This window comes from Arctopsyche grandis, chromosome 2 (assembly GCF_051622035.1).
Source record: "Arctopsyche grandis isolate Sample6627 chromosome 2, ASM5162203v2, whole genome shotgun sequence".
Classification (NCBI taxonomy): Eukaryota; Metazoa; Arthropoda; class Insecta; order Trichoptera; family Hydropsychidae; genus Arctopsyche; species Arctopsyche grandis.
This window is the reverse complement of record NC_135356.1, coordinates 37,188,038-37,205,742: the sequence shown is the minus strand read 5'-3', so window position 1 is coordinate 37,205,742 and position 17,705 is coordinate 37,188,038. Positions and strand designations below refer to the sequence as shown.

General features: G+C 36.9%; 1 long non-coding RNA gene across 1 annotated transcript; it reads right to left on the bottom strand.

Annotated features, from left to right (window-relative positions):
- Positions 1-252: 252 nt before the first annotated feature.
- LOC143922878 (uncharacterized) lies at positions 253-3,054 on the bottom strand. The gene is made up of 3 exons (XR_013261659.1): positions 2,957-3,054; positions 1,889-1,958; positions 253-1,541 (listed from the first exon to the last, which is right to left on the bottom strand). It is a non-coding gene; the product is annotated as an uncharacterized LOC143922878 (long non-coding RNA).
- Between the last annotated feature and the right edge of the window lie 14,651 nt (positions 3,055-17,705).

Genomic DNA, 17,705 nt, shown 5'->3' with positions numbered 1-17,705 from the left:
GGTGGAACACATCCTAAATAGCACGATATAAATTTTTCAATTTTATTTCTTTGTTTATATTTTGTGTACATATTTCTTACTTGATTTTTATTATTTTTTTATGATGTTTTTTTTTATTTATGATTTATATTATATTTTTATGATGTTTTTTTTTATAATTTTTATTATTTGTATTATAATCACATTGACGCTTTGGGGCAACCTGTCAAGTCCCTGGTATTGATTTTTTTTTAAATAAAATAAAATATCATTGCTCGTCATTGGTTGAAATGTTTGATAGTGCCCTTCATGTCAGGGACTTTCAATGCATCTCGATATTTATTTATTCACAAATTTGCCATAGTAACTTTACAGATCAACTCCAAGTCGTCACTATGGCTATATATACTTTATATATACTTTTGTACATACAATGTACGTTTGAATCTACACAAAATTTATTAAAAATCAACGAATAAAATTTCACTAATTCAAATTAGTGATTTTTAAGCGAAACCAAAATCCCGGTACTTACGTATTTGTGTAAGGTGATATTTTTTTTCCCGTGGTTTTACCCGGCTTCGCTCGGTATTTGTAATATAAACCACTTAAACATGACTAATCTAATAGTAAACATTTTATTAAGTTTATTTGAATAGTTTCATTTCATATAAATTTATTTGAATACCTACTCATTTCTTTTTTTTATCAAATTGACTGTCACGAACAAAAAAAAATATATATACTAAGTCTCTTTTGAAATTATATGTATGAAAAACTATGTAATTAGTAGGTATGTATGTATCTTAAAATATTTGACAAGAAATTTTTTCAACGGTTATTAAAGCATTTAGAATCCTTGAAAACATTAAAACCTTTTCGATTTTCGATTCATTCGAATTTAAATTAAAGCTAGATTATTATTGTAATTGCAGGAAAATATGCATTACTTAAAATATACTTACATATCTATTTCTACATAGTATATAAATAGGATAAACTCACTTTTAGTATTGAATTTAAACACAATATTTGTACTACGTATGTATATATGTATGTACATATTTACATACATATGCATATCCATTCAGAGAAATGTAAATGTAAATGGGGCCGTTACGAATAAATAATTATTGTCAATAGATATTATGCGGTACGTTCAATTTAATTTAACTTCTGTTAATATAACATTTCATGTATCCATATGAGAAATAGTGGATATGCTGTTTCGATACATGTAATATAAACATAAATTTAGTTTTGAATTTTTTTTATTATGACATAAAAGCGAACGCTATAATTGTATTGACAACAAAAAATGACAAACGATTTAATATAAATTTAAGCTATTTATAATGCCGTACCATTGAAAAGGTATATTTCGTGGTTAATATTCTGGACTTGATGGTGGTGGTGGTGGTGTTCTGGGAGGTTGACTTTCAGGTGGATTTTCAATTCTTCTGTACGTTATACCTATAATTCTTCGTCGTATTTGAATTCTGTAATTAACAGTTACAACCGATTCCTCAATTTCTAATCTGACAAGATAACGGCTCAGGCATCTGTGCAATGTAAATAAAAACAACGTTTATCATTGTGCTGTGAAGCTCAAAACTAAAGAAAATTAGATAGATGTACATATATACAGATAATGAGCAGGTATTTATTATATACATATTTGTGTATACGTGCATTTTATCACGTTACATGGAAAGGTTTCATCTGAATACGATACTAAATAAATATTATGATAAAACTCAGTGGTGTGGGTTTAAATTCTCTCTCCTTTTGTCGTACAGCCTTACTTAATGTGCGCGAGCGGGATACAAGGTATCGCGCACTAAATAAGGGTGTACGACAAAAAGAAAGAGTATTCCACCGCACGAGATAAATTAAATCAACTACTTACTGCACCCAATCAATGTGTGTGTATACTTCCAGGTCGAAACAGACAAAAAATACTGCGCTTTCCATATTACCTGGAACATAGAATTTAGTAAGTATACAACAATGACTGATACGCAAATTAAACTTGATTCGGAATCAGTGAGAATTGTTCCAGTAACAAAATGTAAGTAGAAAAAACAAAATGTAAAACATTAAATCAAACTTTAAATCAAACTTTAAAAATCAAACTTTAAAAAGATTGAACCCTACTCGTTGGTCTTCAAGACTAGATTCCATCAATGCACTTCGATATTCATGTACAGATGTTTTAAAATGTCTTACAGAAATAGATTTAAAAAGTAAAAGAAAGGATGAACAATCAGAAGCAAAGGGATTAAAAAAGAAAATGGAAAGTTTCGAATGTATTCTCCTACTCGTGCTTTTCATATCTATAAATTCGTCATTTCCTGATATCGCCACCGCAATCATCTTGTTCCTCAGTAACTGTAGCCACTGCTGAGCGCTCGTTCTCTAAGTTGAAACTTTACTTTAATTTGAAAAAATTACTTAAGGTCAACTATGTCACAACATCGACTCAAAGGATTAGCGCTGATTAGTATTGAACATGAGAGAACAAATAAAATGAATTTTAACGAAATAGTCGAAGTGTTTGCCAATGCGAAGTCCAGAAGGACAGATTTTTCTACGTAAAAAGGTAGGGGGGGCGCGTCGTAAAATATTTTGCGGGGGGGCGCCTGGAATTCACGTTACGCCACTGACGGTAAGGGCATGCAAGGGCGCGAAGGGATACATTCCTCTGGAGCTGGAGCGTCTGGAAGAGCGGGGCGAGCGAAACAGTAAGACCAGAAACAACATCTAGGGCGGGAAGAACGGGAAGAACGGGAAGAACGGGAAGAACGGGAGACGTGAGTAAAAGAAAACGCCATCTTTCAAATGGCGCGCGTCGCAATAGTTTGCACCAATCGGGAGCGTCCGTTGAAAATGCGGCGATTTGGTGGATTTACGAAATAAAAAAAAGTAAAAAATGCAAAGGAGGTATGTAAAAAGGGCCAAATAGATATGTAAATACGCCTGGAGGGGTTTGCGGTCGGGTCTGGAGCTGGAGCTTAAGCTGGAGGGCGTGGATGAGCGGGAACAGCGAGATGACTTTGACAGTCCTAAAGAAGTGTCAGTAGAGACAGTGTTGCCAACAGCCATCAGCGGCCGGCTCGTATATCGTACATAATATATTTCGAATTTCGAATTAACGAACGCGACGCCAACTACATATGTATGTACATATGTACATACGTATATTATATTTTTCGAATTTCGAAATAATGAGCGCGACGCCAACTATGTACATATGTATGTATGAATATTATATTTTTGGAATAACGAAAAGTGCGCAGCGTGTGACGTAATCGCGTGGCCCCGCGTTCGCTCCACTCAAACGGTGGTCCGCGAGGCGCCCCTGCGAATGCACAAAAAGCGCAATCAAACCTCAAAGTACCTGCATACATATACATATACGTATTGTACAGAAATTAGAAACAAAAAGTAGAAGCATCTATGTACATATTTGTATACCTATGTATGGATGGTATATTCATATACGTACATACATATTTATATGCATACCCATTTTTAAGCAATTAACTTTATAAAGAAACGGTGATGGAGAACATACAAATAAAGAAAAGAACATAAAATATAATTACCATTTTGTTGAGATTTTTCTTAGAACGAAAATAACGCGTGCACGTCTAAACATTATTATTATTTATTGCTCTACGCACAATAAAAGTCTGCGTCAAAAATAATAAAAGTTTCTTTTAATATTTTCGATGAACTCATTACCAGTTATTATATTTCATTTCAGCAATATCTTATAAGAATACGATTGATTTCAAGTAACCGTTTTAGCAGGAGATAGTTTATTCTTTGACATATTTTATTCATAGAGTAGTAGATATATGTTTGACAGACATCTTCTTGCGTAACTTGTAAATTATAATAACACATTTTTATTGCTAATTATATAAAGTATCTATTCGAAAAAGAGTTATTCTAATTTAATAGGAATATTAAACAATTCATAATCCATTCGATGTACCTACATACATAGCCGTTGAAAATTTTGAAGTTAATATCTAATTAGAATTTTTTGATTTACATGCATATGTAATTAATTTCCAGATGCTCTTATCGGAAACTAGTTAGGTACCTACGTATGTATAATTTCAGTTTTTCGAAGTATGTATGTACATAAATATGTATGTATGTATGTATGTATCCTCATAGTCATAAACATAATCGAATAATATGATGGATCTAGAATATTTTTTTAAAATTTGGAAATAAAATTGCACGTATGACCCGCTTACTGATAAATACATACATACATATGTATGTACATAGGTAGACCACATAACAAAGTAACAAAGTTGCCGAACGTGTGCAGTCGGGTTCTTCGATTTTTTACCGTCTTTGTTGTTATAAAATAATGCAGCCCGAAAGAACGTAACAAGAGTTGAGATGTCGTTGCAATAAAATAAACTTTTGAAATTTGTTCACGGTTTTTTGTATATGTACATATGTATGTATGTATGTATACTACATATTATAAGTTTAACTATGCGTACTTTAAATACTTGAGGGTGGATTTTGTAATTGTAAATGGGTCGAAAGTAAAAACTTTCTATTCGAAAACAATATGCAATACCTAAAGCTAAATATGTAGTACTTCGATACATAGTCTACTCGGTGTCGAACATATGTTATAATAATATACAAAAATCACTCATATAGAATAGTGAAAGTGACGAAAGAAATAGTTTTATGAAAAATTATATGTATGCTTCAACTGCGGAAGCGACTGGTGTTTCTAAAAGAAGTGTTCAGCGAATTGTTTGTGAAGTACGAAATCAATTTGTGGTGGCTAAAAAACCGCCAACATCGCGACCTTCAACATCGGAGCCATCGATGACACAACCTTCATATATCTTCAGAGTCATCAGATCCAGCAGCATCCACATCTTCATCGACTGTGCGAGTTGTTTTAAGGACACCGGGCAAAAACCGTGTAAGGTTATCAAAAATAACTGCAGTGGATAGTTTTGATCAAGAGGTCATCAGACGAACTATCTACGATTTTCATCTATGTAGTTCATCAGACATTTCCGACCCTACAAAAGTTATTAGAAGTTTTGAAAGATAGTTTAAAATCTAAAGGTGCAATTTCTTCGTTAAGAGTTATCGTTCGTAGGCTAGGTTTCAAATGGAGAGAGATGAAAAATAATAAACAAATACTAGATTGCAAGGCCGCCCTATAGTTTACACGGATGAATCCTATATAAATAGCTCACATACGATGCCAAAATCATGGTCCGATGAAACTAGCAAAGGTTGCAGAGTACCGATTTATAAGGGTTTTATGCTAATAATAGTTCACGCCTGTTCTGAAAAAGGATTTATTCCAAATGCGTTACTTATATATCCATCTAAAATTAAAATCGGAGATTATCATAATAATATGAACGCGATTAATTACCAAAAATGGATTAAAGAAAAGCTTGTTCCAAATTTACAACCCCAATCTGTAATTGTTATTGATAATGCGTCGTACCATAATGTCATGTCAGAACCTATGCCCGCATCTAATTCCAGAAAAGCTGACATGTTAGCTTGGTTAAGAAAATGTAATATACCTTATCCAGAAAAAGACACAAAGCCCGTTTTATATGAAATAATAAACAAAAAATTCTGAAGCCGACAAACAATTCTATGCAAAATAATGAAAAAATATTTTGATGGTCTAGGCACCCAACAGTAAACAAATTTGAAGTGAGCAAATAAACAAAAAAGTGTAGCGCTTTCTTTGCGAATTTATTTTATTAACTTTGGAACGTTCGGGACTTAATACTAGCCGACAAAGAAGAATGTCTATACATAATAGAAGAATGTCTATGTCCAGTTGACTTTCCTCATTCAATCAACGGACATAGACTCACAGGGGTATCGGAAATTAGGGATTTGGGAGTCTTTTTAAACTCTGATCTATCCTTTAGTAAACATATTGACAATGTTGTAGCTCGAGCGTCGAAGGCCCTCGGGTTCGTCATCCGGTCCTCCAAATGCTTTACTTCTATTAAATCATACAAAATACTATATTGTGCATACGTAAGAAGTATTGTTGAGTTTGCATCCCAAGTTTGGAACCCAGAGTACTCTGGTGCAAGAGACAGATTGGAGCGCATTCAGAAGAGATTCTTGAGGTACATCAGTAGCCGTTTTGGATTATCCTATACTTCCTATGAAGATGCTTGTAGGTGTCAGCATCTACTTCCACTTGTCAAAAGAAGGGAGATAGCTGACATCTCAACAATTTTGAACATCCTTAACGGCTCGATCGACTGTCCTCAATTATTGAGCAGACTATCATTGCGTGTGCCAAATAGAATGACTAGATGTAATGAGCTCCTTTACATACCTAATACTTTTTCTAATTATGGAAGAAGCTCATTCATCTGGCGTGCAAGCTCCACCGTCAACACACTAATTTTAACAATTTCTATGTTTGACTTATTTAATATTAATGCTATACAAGCTAGAGTGATTATTGCAAATTTGTTTTTCGATGATTAATTTTATTGAAAATTTACATTTTTTAATTCGTATTAATTTTTGCATACGTACGTTTATTTTATTTATAATTAAAAAAAAATGCTATTTATCATTTTATTCGTGGCACGTATTCAAATATTAAATAAATATGCAATCAAAATTATATCATAGATCTTAAAAACATTACACGATCGGTTGAAATAAAATATATAAATATTAGCGTGTTTCTTTCAACAGCCTGTATATGAAAAATGAATTTGTGTGAGTACTGTGCACGCGCCTTCTATAGCTAATATACCTACATATATGCATGTGTGAATTCGTCCAGCCGTCCCTGTCTGCTGTGTATACACATCTGTATGTAGTTTTAATAATGAATATTAGTCCACAAGACAAATTTCGTTCCAAATAAATAAATAAAATAAAATAAAATAAAATAATATTTTGTTTTTAACAATATTTAAAAAATACTGGTGGCCTGTAATATGGTAGTTCTGCTTTTCCGAGATTCTGGACATATCAAAATGAAATAATCGATGACAATTTGTGAATTAAGTCAAACAATAATGGTGTTTTTGAAACTGAAATTTGGACTTCCGCCAATTTCAAATAAAACGGATCATATAGATATATGTAGTACCTAATTGAAAAATCTAGTTACTTACCGATTATATTATTGATTTGTATTCACTTTTGAACGTCACAAAAGAATTGCACCTTTGATTAATGTTTAAATGTACGAAATTTTATTATGATATAACTTTGCAAAAACGAATTTTTGATTAACGTCTTGAAATCTGAAAGCCACTATAGTGGCTTTCAGATATTCGGCTGCCAGCTCTGAAAGCCAGTATAGTGGCTTTGTTAAGCGACTACTTTGAAGCTTTATTTTTAATATTCATTGGCAAATTTTTGAAGGTTTTATTTTACAATAGTGTACTTAAAGGATACGAGATGCTAGAAAATGTATAAATAGGATAATTACAGTAAAGGGTTAGCGTCTATATTGTTTCTAAGGATATTTGAATTCTTTACCTGCTTCTACATTTGAGTGCGCCGTTTTATGTGGGCAGTCGGTATCGATACATTGTGCTCTAAGGAGGTATTTTCGGTGGGGTGACCATAATTTTACGACGTGTTCGGTAATATTAGTGCATATGGAGAAATAATAAATACAAGTGTTGGCAACATTGAAATTTCAGTTTTTAAACTGTTAGTTAAAATCACATTTTCTATTCGTTACCTAATAGAAAACTTTCAAAACCTAGAAGACTTCCAAAATGATTGTGATAATAATGAAAACGATAGTGAAGGTGATATCAGAGATACAAACAGTGATAGTTGGTCGATTTTAAGTCATCATATTTTCAACCAAAAAATTTTTATTTTTCGGTTGAAAATATGTTTTTTAGGAGTGTCTTCAAAAGAGATCGGTTTCTACAAATATTTCGGATATTACAACTCAAAAATAATAATGTAGCACACTATGGCTTTTTGAATCATTTAGATGCTGAATGCAGACAATTAATTATACCGTGCAGAGACATAGTGGTCGATGAGTTCGTCGTGAACTTCAAAGGCAAGATTTGTTTGAAAAGTGTAAAAAAATAGTGATCAAAAACACCGTGTATCTGTTAAATCTAATATTTTCGGCTTTGCCCGCCTTCTGGGATGATCCAACTTTTTTTTTCGATGTATCCTATAGGTCTATTAGCTACAGAAGGCGCGTGCACAGTACTCATACAAATGCATTTTTCATATACAGGCTGTTATTTATATATTTTATTTCAACCGATCCTGTAATGTTTTTAAGATCTATGATATAATTTGGGTGGCATATTTATTTAATATTTGAATACGAACCACGAATAAAATGATAAATAGCATTTTTTTAAATTATAAGTAAAACAAACGTACGTATGCAAAAATTAATACAAGTAGGTAACGAATAGAAAATATGATTTTAACTAACAGTTTAAAAACTAACCAATAGACACTTTATGAGGGTGGGTACGCATTAAAATACAATGAGTAAACAGACAATAGCTTTGCATCCTTGGACCCAAACTGCCTAACGAACTATAGGGTAGGTATGAAAACTTTTTTATAGGCATATTTTAAAAGTTTCTAGTAATAAAACTCATTTATTATACAAAACTGCTGTCATAAATAATACAAGAAATGTAGAACTTATCATTTAGTTCGATTTAGTAATTATGATGGTTTGAAATAATTGAGTTTAGTGACTATATTCGAAAAATGCTATCCCAAATCAACATCATGTTATTATGGTCACAATTGGAGACGAACAGATAGTCCCAAAATAACTGAGCATAATATTTAGTTTTTATCTAAAAAAAAAAATTGCGTATTTTTTGCTAAAATGAATTCACCAATTTGATCTTCGACATAATTTAATAATATGAACAACTAAAATTAAAAAAAAAAATCATATAATTTTTTCCATCCTAGAGTAGACTAGTGGTGAAGAGAATTTCCAATAAGAGTGCAAAGTGTTAAGACTTATTTCAATCAACGGTTATCAGCACTGGTTACAAAAAATTCCTACAACCAACTGCGAAAGCAATATGTATGTATATTCTCAGATATATCTTACACGGTCGTTTAGCGCTAAATAGAGTTTCATCTTCACCGAGATTACAGGAAATCGTAAATTTAAAAAAAGGTCACGCAAATTTAGTATAATAACGAACGCATTATTGTTTAAGGACAATGAGTTTCAATCAAATCAATTTAATAGAAAAAAGTATGAGACGAATGAAACATCGGTGTTTTAATCGAAGCACATCAAATATGTGCAATTCTACGATTTTATTTATACCTAATGTATGTAATTTAAATTACATTATAATGATTTTTATAAAGAAATTATTCAATTTAAATTTATCAGTGGATTTACTTCAATAAAATTAGAGACTCTAGTTGACGCATATCGGAATACTATTAATTAAAAAAATAATAAAGAAATCAGGGCTGGTTGATTTTTTACAATTCCGGCAACGTCTACAAAGCCCTAATAATTACACTTGTCAACTATACAAAAACATTGATATATCTAAAAATCAAACGTACGCCCCCGCAGCCGAAGGAGTGGGGGGGAAGCTACCCCCGCCCTCGGATGCTGGGGAGTGGGAGAAAGTACCGCTACTTTCTCAGCTATAAAAGGAGCGCCCTTTCCTTCGGGAGTCGGGTCGGACCACAGCTTTCTCTCAGAACTGTCGTTTCCTTTGGACTCCCATCTCTGCTGGTCTTTCCCTGATCAGTCAAAGCCACCCACTTCACCCCCAACATTACACATGCATACATATCTTTGTATGGTGGCACAATATCTATATGTAATTTCATTTATAGTGTTAATGTGTGTGCTATGAATTACTTACTCGTATGTTACTAATTACAAAATAATAACCATATTTATTACAATATGTTGCAGGGGACATGGATCAAACCAGTTATGAAACGGTGATGACTTTTGCCGAATATGATGGTCATAGGTATATATATTTATATGTATATATATAAATTGACCTAATTTCATTCAAAATAATAAAATAATCACAATCGAAAATTTTATACGCTCAATAGAAACTTCAATATTCACTCATTTTAACTTATTTATACTCACTGATCACTTTATTATGATTTTGAAAAAATCAAACTGAAATTTAATATAGCGGGCTGTTACATATATTTGTTGAGATTTTTTAAAAATTGTGGTATGAACCGCGCCTTATATCATAGATGTTCTTTGTTTTATATTTCTTTCGTTTTAATCTTCTCCTAAGCCAGTCAAAGGATCAAGCTTAAACTTTTCAAATGTAATAGGTATCATTTATGCATTGAAAATGATGGCCCCCCCGTTGATGAGAATGTGTCTGCACCGGATGTTGAAACACGAACAACCCAGATTGATAGGCCATCGAGTCCACGGCCTGAGGAGAATCCATGGAAAGAGCGGAGACACTCTATCTAAGCCAATTTATTGACATGTATTCCAATTTGATTTTGGATTTATTCTCAATTGGAATAGTGTCTTATTTTTTTTTTAAATTCAATAATAACATATTTACATAATATATATAAAAATTATAATACTTTCAATTTTATATCTTAATAAAGTCAATTTTATATTCATGTTTTGTTTTATTTTGAAATAGAGTCGCAGCGACATTTCAGGTATACCCAAGTTAGCCCACATGACATACGAGTATACTCGTAATATTTTGATTCTAGATAGGAAACGAGGTATATTCAAAGCAAAAATGAGAATTCTCTTTTAAAATTATATATCTATGTATTACTTAATAGAAGTGTGGGTCTCGGGGGAACAGGGTAGTTCCTCCCCCACGAGTTAGGGCCGAATGGTCGAATGACAGCTCCACTGCCGTAACCATGGCGACCGGTGTTGCCACCCTCTTCTATGGGGTCGCCACATCACTCCCTCCCCAGCGACATTGCGTAGCCGTCGCGACAACTACGGGATGTAGCTGTCCAGATGGGCTGGCCACCGGACTCTACTGCCAGTCCGTGTGGTTGCTTGTCGGCCAGTTTCTTGCTGTGGTTCTGCATTTTCTTGGGGGGCTCTCTCTGCTCTCTCTGGGGGCTCTCCGCTGCTTTCCATGTATTCCGATTGGAATCCTTAATTCTCAGTGTGAAGAACTTCGGTCCCTTCTTCAACACCCTGTATGGACCATCGTATGGAGGCTGTAACGGACCCTTGGCAGCATCGTGTCTCAGGAACACCTGATCACTGGTGTGTAGGTCTTTGAAGATAAAGGTTGATCTTGTTCCGTGGCGCCGCGGTGGACTGGGTCTCAACCTCGCCATTTGGGACCGCAATCTCTCTGCTAGTTCCGCTGTGTTGGGTCCTCCGTTTCGTTGTGGAGCCAGAAACTCTCCCGGTAGCCGTAGCGGTTGACCATATACCAGTTCTGCTGACGTGGCATTGAGGTCTTCCTTCCATGCCGATCGCATCCCCAGTAACACTGTCGGTAGGGCTTCCGTCCACCCTTCGTCTTGGTGGCACATGATCGCGGCTTTAAGCTGCCTGTGGAACCTCTCTACCATCCCATTTGCTGCAGGGTGGTATGCGGTTGTCCTTATGTGTGTCGATCCCGTCAACCTATTCAGTTCCTTGAATAGAGTGCTCTCGAATTGTCGTACTTGGTCGGTAGTTATTCGGAGGGGGCATCCGAATCTTGCAATCCAAACACTGACGATTTCCGATCAGTGTTTGGATTGCAAGATTCGTTTCTTGCCGTGATATCTTCAAGATCAAGATTCGTTTCGTGGATTGAACCGTTTCTGCCGTGTTATCTTCCATAGGGATAGCTTCTTGCCAGCGAGTAAACCTGTCAACGCATGTCAATAAGTACTTGTAACCGGCGGACTGTGGTAAGGGACCAACTATGTCTATGTGAATGTGGTCAAATCGATTTTCCGGTGGCTGGAACTCTCCCACAGGTGCAATGACTTGCCATGTTATTTTCGATTTCTGGCAAAATATGCACTCTTGGGCCCATCTTCTGCATTCCTTCTTCATACCCGTCCAGAAATATCGTTGGGTCACTAATTTAGCTGATGCTTTTACCCCTGGGTGCGCCAATTGATGGATTAGTTCGAACTCCTGTTTCCTAAATTTCGCTGGCAAGTACGGCCGTTGCGTTTCTGAAGGTACATCACAATAGATGGTCGTCTCTTCGCCTGGAATAGGTATCTTGGCAAACTGCTTTTCGGGATCTCGTAGCAGTTGTGACAGTTCTCTGTCATCCTCCTGCGCTCGTGCTATTGCTTGAAAGTCCATCCCGGAAATTGCTTCTATTCTTGACAGTGCATCCGCTACCACGTTTTCTTCTCCCGATACATGTCGAACATCTGTTGTAAACTGGCCTACAAAGTCTATGTGCCTAAACTGTCTTGGCTAACATTTCTCTGGCTTCTGTTGGAACATGTATATAAATAGTAAAAAATTTTCCTTCTACCATATGGCGGAAATGCCGGACTGCACTGTATATTGCCAACAACTCCTGGTCGTAAGTGCTATATCTCTTTCTGTTCCTGACAATTTCCTTGTGAAGAATGCCAACGGCTCCCACCATTCGGGCATCTTCTGCTGTAGGACTGCTCCGAGCGCTACATCTGATGCGTCCGTCACCAATGCCAAGTCTGCCCCTGGTTTTGGGTGGCTGAGGAGGGCTGCGTCTGATGAGCTATCCTTGCACTTTCCGAATGCTTCTTCCAACGCGTTGGTCCATGCAATCTTTGCCTTGTCTTTCTTTTTAGATCCTTTTAGCAACTCGTTGAGGGGCGCCTGCAATTTTGCAGCACCCGGAACAAAACGCCGATAGAAGTTTATCATCCCCAAAAACTGCCTTAATTGTTCGACTGTAGCTGGTCGGGGAAATCTTTTCACCGCAGCTACTTTGTCTGCTTGGGGTTTGGTTCCATTTTCTGACATTGACATTTTCTCGTATCCTAGAAATCTTACGGTTTTTGCTCCGAAAACGCACTTTGCGCACTTCGACTAAGACGCCATATTCTTGAAACCGTGAAAAAAGTTTTCGTAAGTGGTTAATATGTTCTTCTTCGTTTTCTGACGCTACCAGCACGTCGTCAATATATACGTAGCAGAAATCCAATCCCCTTAGGACTTCGTCCATAAACCGCTGGAAGGTCTGTGCCGCGTTTCTTAGTCCGAAGGACATAAACGGGAATTCAAATAACCCAAACGGGGTGGAAATTGCTGTTTTTTTTATGTCTTCATTGTGTACAGGGATTTGGTGGTATGCGCGCACGAGATCAATTGTAGAAAATAACTTCTTGCCATATCAGGTACTGGCGAAATCTTCTATATGCGGTACTGGATACCTATCTGGTATAGTGCGGGCATTCAACGCTCTGTAGTCCCCGCATGGTCTCCATTCTCCGTCGTGCTTAGGTACTAGGTGTAATGCTGATGACCAACTACTGTCTGATGGTCGAGCGATTCCTTCGTTCAACATGGTCTTGGAAGTCTCTTTTGCGATCTGCAAGTTCTCCGGTGCGAGGCGGCGCGGCTTGCAACTTGCTGGTGGTCCTTCAGTGGTTCTGATATAATGCACAGTATGATGTTTCATTGTTCTGTTTTTATTTCCTGTCGGCCGCGTTATCTCTGGAAACTCAGTAGTTAGTAGATGGTGAAATGTTGATGTGCCACAAATTGCTTTCACCTGCTCTACTTTTGCTGTTCCTATTGCTCGGCCCCTCACTGAAACAGTTGTGAGATTGTCCATCAGTTTCGCATTTTTCAAATCAATCAAAAGACAAAAATGTTTGATGAAATCAGCGCCAATAATAGGCCTTGATACGTCGGCTATTACAAATCTCCATTTGTATACCCGACGTAGTCCCAAGTCGACGTCTACCTCCTTCCAACCGTACGTTTTTATCGTAGATCAATATTGAGTTCGGAAGGACACACAGGTCAGAACCGGTGTCGACTAGGAACCGTAGTTTACTGACCTTGTCTGTTACGTATAGGCTGGCAAGAAGGATAGGTGGGGCTGGGGCTGCTTTCCGCCATTAGCGCCAGGGCCTGCCCTGGAAGTCTCTGGGGGACTCTGGAAACGGGGACTCTGTTGTCGTGGTTGCCAGCGTCGGCTCCTCGCTGGGGAGTGTGATGGCCTTGATTCTTTCCGATTCGTCTCGTTCGTTTGTAGTAGCCGTCCCATCATCGTAGTCAGGTCATCTACTTTTTGATTTAATGTTTGGAACTCTCCACGTGGGGGCTGCTGTCGTACCACCGGTCTGCCTTCCTGGCCAGCTTATCCAAATCGGTTTCGTCGCTCATTGCCAGTTGCAAGCTTAGTCCCTCTGGCAGCCTGCTCTCCCACGTGGTCCTCAGCAGATCCTCCGACATTTCCTGGGCCGCCAATATCCGGAGGTCTCTCAGGAACTGTGATGGCTTCCTGTCGCCAATTTCCTCGCGTTCGAGGAGTCTGCGATGTCTCTGTCGTTGGCCGACTCCTAACCTCTCCAAAATTTCCTTCTTGAGTTTCGGGGGGGCCACGTGGATGTCCTAAATCTCCGTCATCACTTCGCGAGGCAAACACGCGATTGTTCTGCAGTATCGCGTGTTTTCGCTGGTGATTCTGGCGGCTTCGAAGCTCGCCTCCATCTGTGCGAACCATATTTGAGGGCTCTCGGCCCAAAAGGGGGGGAAGGGGGGCACGGGCGCCCCCAAAAAGTCAAGATTTACCGTGCTTTGGTTGCGGTCGCTGTTCTCCGCGTTTTCCTCCATGTTGTTCTCCCCGCCTGATTCGGCGGCGCAGTTGTCTGCTTCGCCGTCGGACATCGTGTTTCCAAAATTGTCCGGAAAAATAGGGGGGAAAGGGGTGCGCGCTGTCTATCACGTCGGGGACACCAATTGTGGGTCTCGGGGGAACAGGGTAGTTCCTGCCCCACGAGATATGACGAATGACAGCTCGAATGACAGCTCCACTGCCATGGCGACCGGTGTTGCCACCCTCTTCTATGGGGTCGCCACATAAGATAAAAGAAGTTTCAATTTAAAAACATTTATTAATACATTTAATACATTACAAAGGTAATAAATAGCATATATGAATACGGCATATCAAAAGTCAAAGTCATAATAATAATATTTTAAACATGAAAAATAGTAAAAAATCATTAAACATGACTGCAGAATTTGTCATTTGCTTCATGATAATTATTTTTACTTTATCTATGTACGTAGTAACAATAGATGAAGTTTTGTGATCATGCGAAAATTCGAACTCGAGATTTTGACTGATTCGAACTCAGAATCGATCACTGATCACGTTTTCATGATCTAGAAAAAATGTGTGTGTGTGTGTGTGTGTATTTTGGGGATATTTTTAACACCGTTAGTCCTATCGAACTGAAACTTAGTATCGGTTAATGAAATTTTTATCGACACGTTGTTATTTTTTTTCAAATTTTTTAGTTGACCACAAATGGTACCTCCCCTTATAGGTGTCCTCTTTTTTTTAAGTTTTTGAATTTAATTATCTCCCAAACCACTAACTGAATCAGACTGAACTTTTTTTAAATATGATATAAATAATAATTTTTATAACCTCATATTTTTTAAATATTTTTATCTGAACCGGAAGTAGTACTTTTACTCTAGATAATCGAGGTTTTTTTATGTTTTTCTCGGAAACCTTTTGGTTTATTGAACTGAAATTTCATTGCTAAAAGTTTAAGCTTAATACCAAGCTATATATAAAATTTAGTAAGTATCTGTCAACCGGAAGTGGCAGTTTACTCTTGTTCGATTTTTCTTCCATTATTTTTTTCGACCCCTTTAACATGTGTGTTCGTCACAAAAAAATTCAAGTATAATTTTTGTAGCAATGTGATGAAAATAAAAAAAAGTTATCAAATTTTATTAACCGGAAGTGGGATTTTTTTCACTTAGAAAGGTTGAAAATGTTGTGCCCACTAATCTGTCCACACCCCTCAACGTATTAAGCTGAAAATTTATATTTCTATCTTTTATGTACTAACTTAGAGCTGGTAGAGTTTTGGTCAGAATTCGTAAGCTGGAAGTAGTATTTTTTTATAAAACAATATTTCATTATTTTTTCATTATTTTATTTTGACCTTTTAAATTGTTTTAAGCTTCTTAATATTTATTGTGTATGATAAAAATAGTGATTTTAAGTAAAAATAAAAAAAAAATTACTTAATTTAATGAACCGGAAGTGGGAATTTTTTCCTCGTAGAAAGGTCAAAAATGTTGTGCCCACTACTCTGTCCGCACCCCTGAACGTATTAAGCTGAATATTTAAATTTCAATCCTTTATGTACTAACTTAGAGCTGGTAGGGTTTTGGTCAGAATTCGTAAACCGGAAGTAGTATTTTTTTTTAAAACAATATTTCATTATTTTATTTTGACCTTTAAAATTATTTTTATTTTCTTGATATTTAATGAGTATAATACTGATAGTTATTTTTAGTAATAAAAAAAATTTGAACAAAATCAGACAACCGGAAGTAGAACTTTTGTTTTGTGCAAGTTTCCATACATTTCCGCTCAATTTGTATCGCTATCATAGTCATCAGTTCAATTTCGAATTTTGTTTTGTAATCTTCTTATATTCCTCAAATACATAGATAAAGTCATGGGTTGGTCACACCCAAATTTTTTTTTTTTTGTGTTGTGGCATTTGGAATGTTGACCGAGTCATTATGTCATATTGGCTAGTTTTAGCCAGATCGAACTGATGAATGTGTGTTCCATTATTTCTGAAAAATATCAAATGAAAGATTACTAATACAATTAAATCAAAATATTACATCGAAATAAGTAAACAACCAAAATTTTACTCACCGGCCTTTTGTTAAAAGAGCAAGACGCTTTTTCCATTTCGCCTTAATTGTTATTTTTGCTCTTCTTGGCTCTGGTATAATCGGCTAAAACCAAAACATCCAAATTAAAAATAAAACAATGGCGAGAATTCAACACGTGTGATATTGAAATAAGAAGCAGGCAACATACGAGTAATGATCGGAAACAGAACGTCGCGAGTTCCCGAGTACATCAATGGCTGATCCAACAGGGACAGGCGCTCCATACTTCAGAGATGCTCATCCAATTGGCCGATGGAGTTCGCGGACCCCGGAAGATGATTCTCGCCGAGTTACAGGTGTCGCTGAAACATCGCACAATCCCAACCACCTTCATGATATTCCCGGATGCCCGAAATGGAGAAACCTTGCTGGGCATGGACTTCGTGAGGGCTGCAGGACTTCTCATGGACTACGAACATGGCACGTGGGGATTTGGACGTGACCCAATGACCCGCTACCCCATGGAGTACGAACACGCTACACCATGGACGTGAAGTGTGCTGCCGTCAGCCATCTCCGAGACGACGAAGGAGCTGTGCTAAGCCCGGACGAGCGGTCATCGCTAGAGGCCACAGTTCATCAGCATGAAGACATTTTCATGCCAGGGGGAGCACCCACGGATTATGCGACGCATACAATTGACACCGGAACGAGCGCCCCCATCTCTGTTCCACCGTACCGTCTCACGCCAGCAAAGAAACAGATCCTGAAAGCGGAGCTAGACAAGATGCTGGTAGACAAGATGCAACGTTGAAGAATGCGACTCCGCATGGACGTCGCCCGTAGTGCTGATCCCCAAGAAGGACGGATC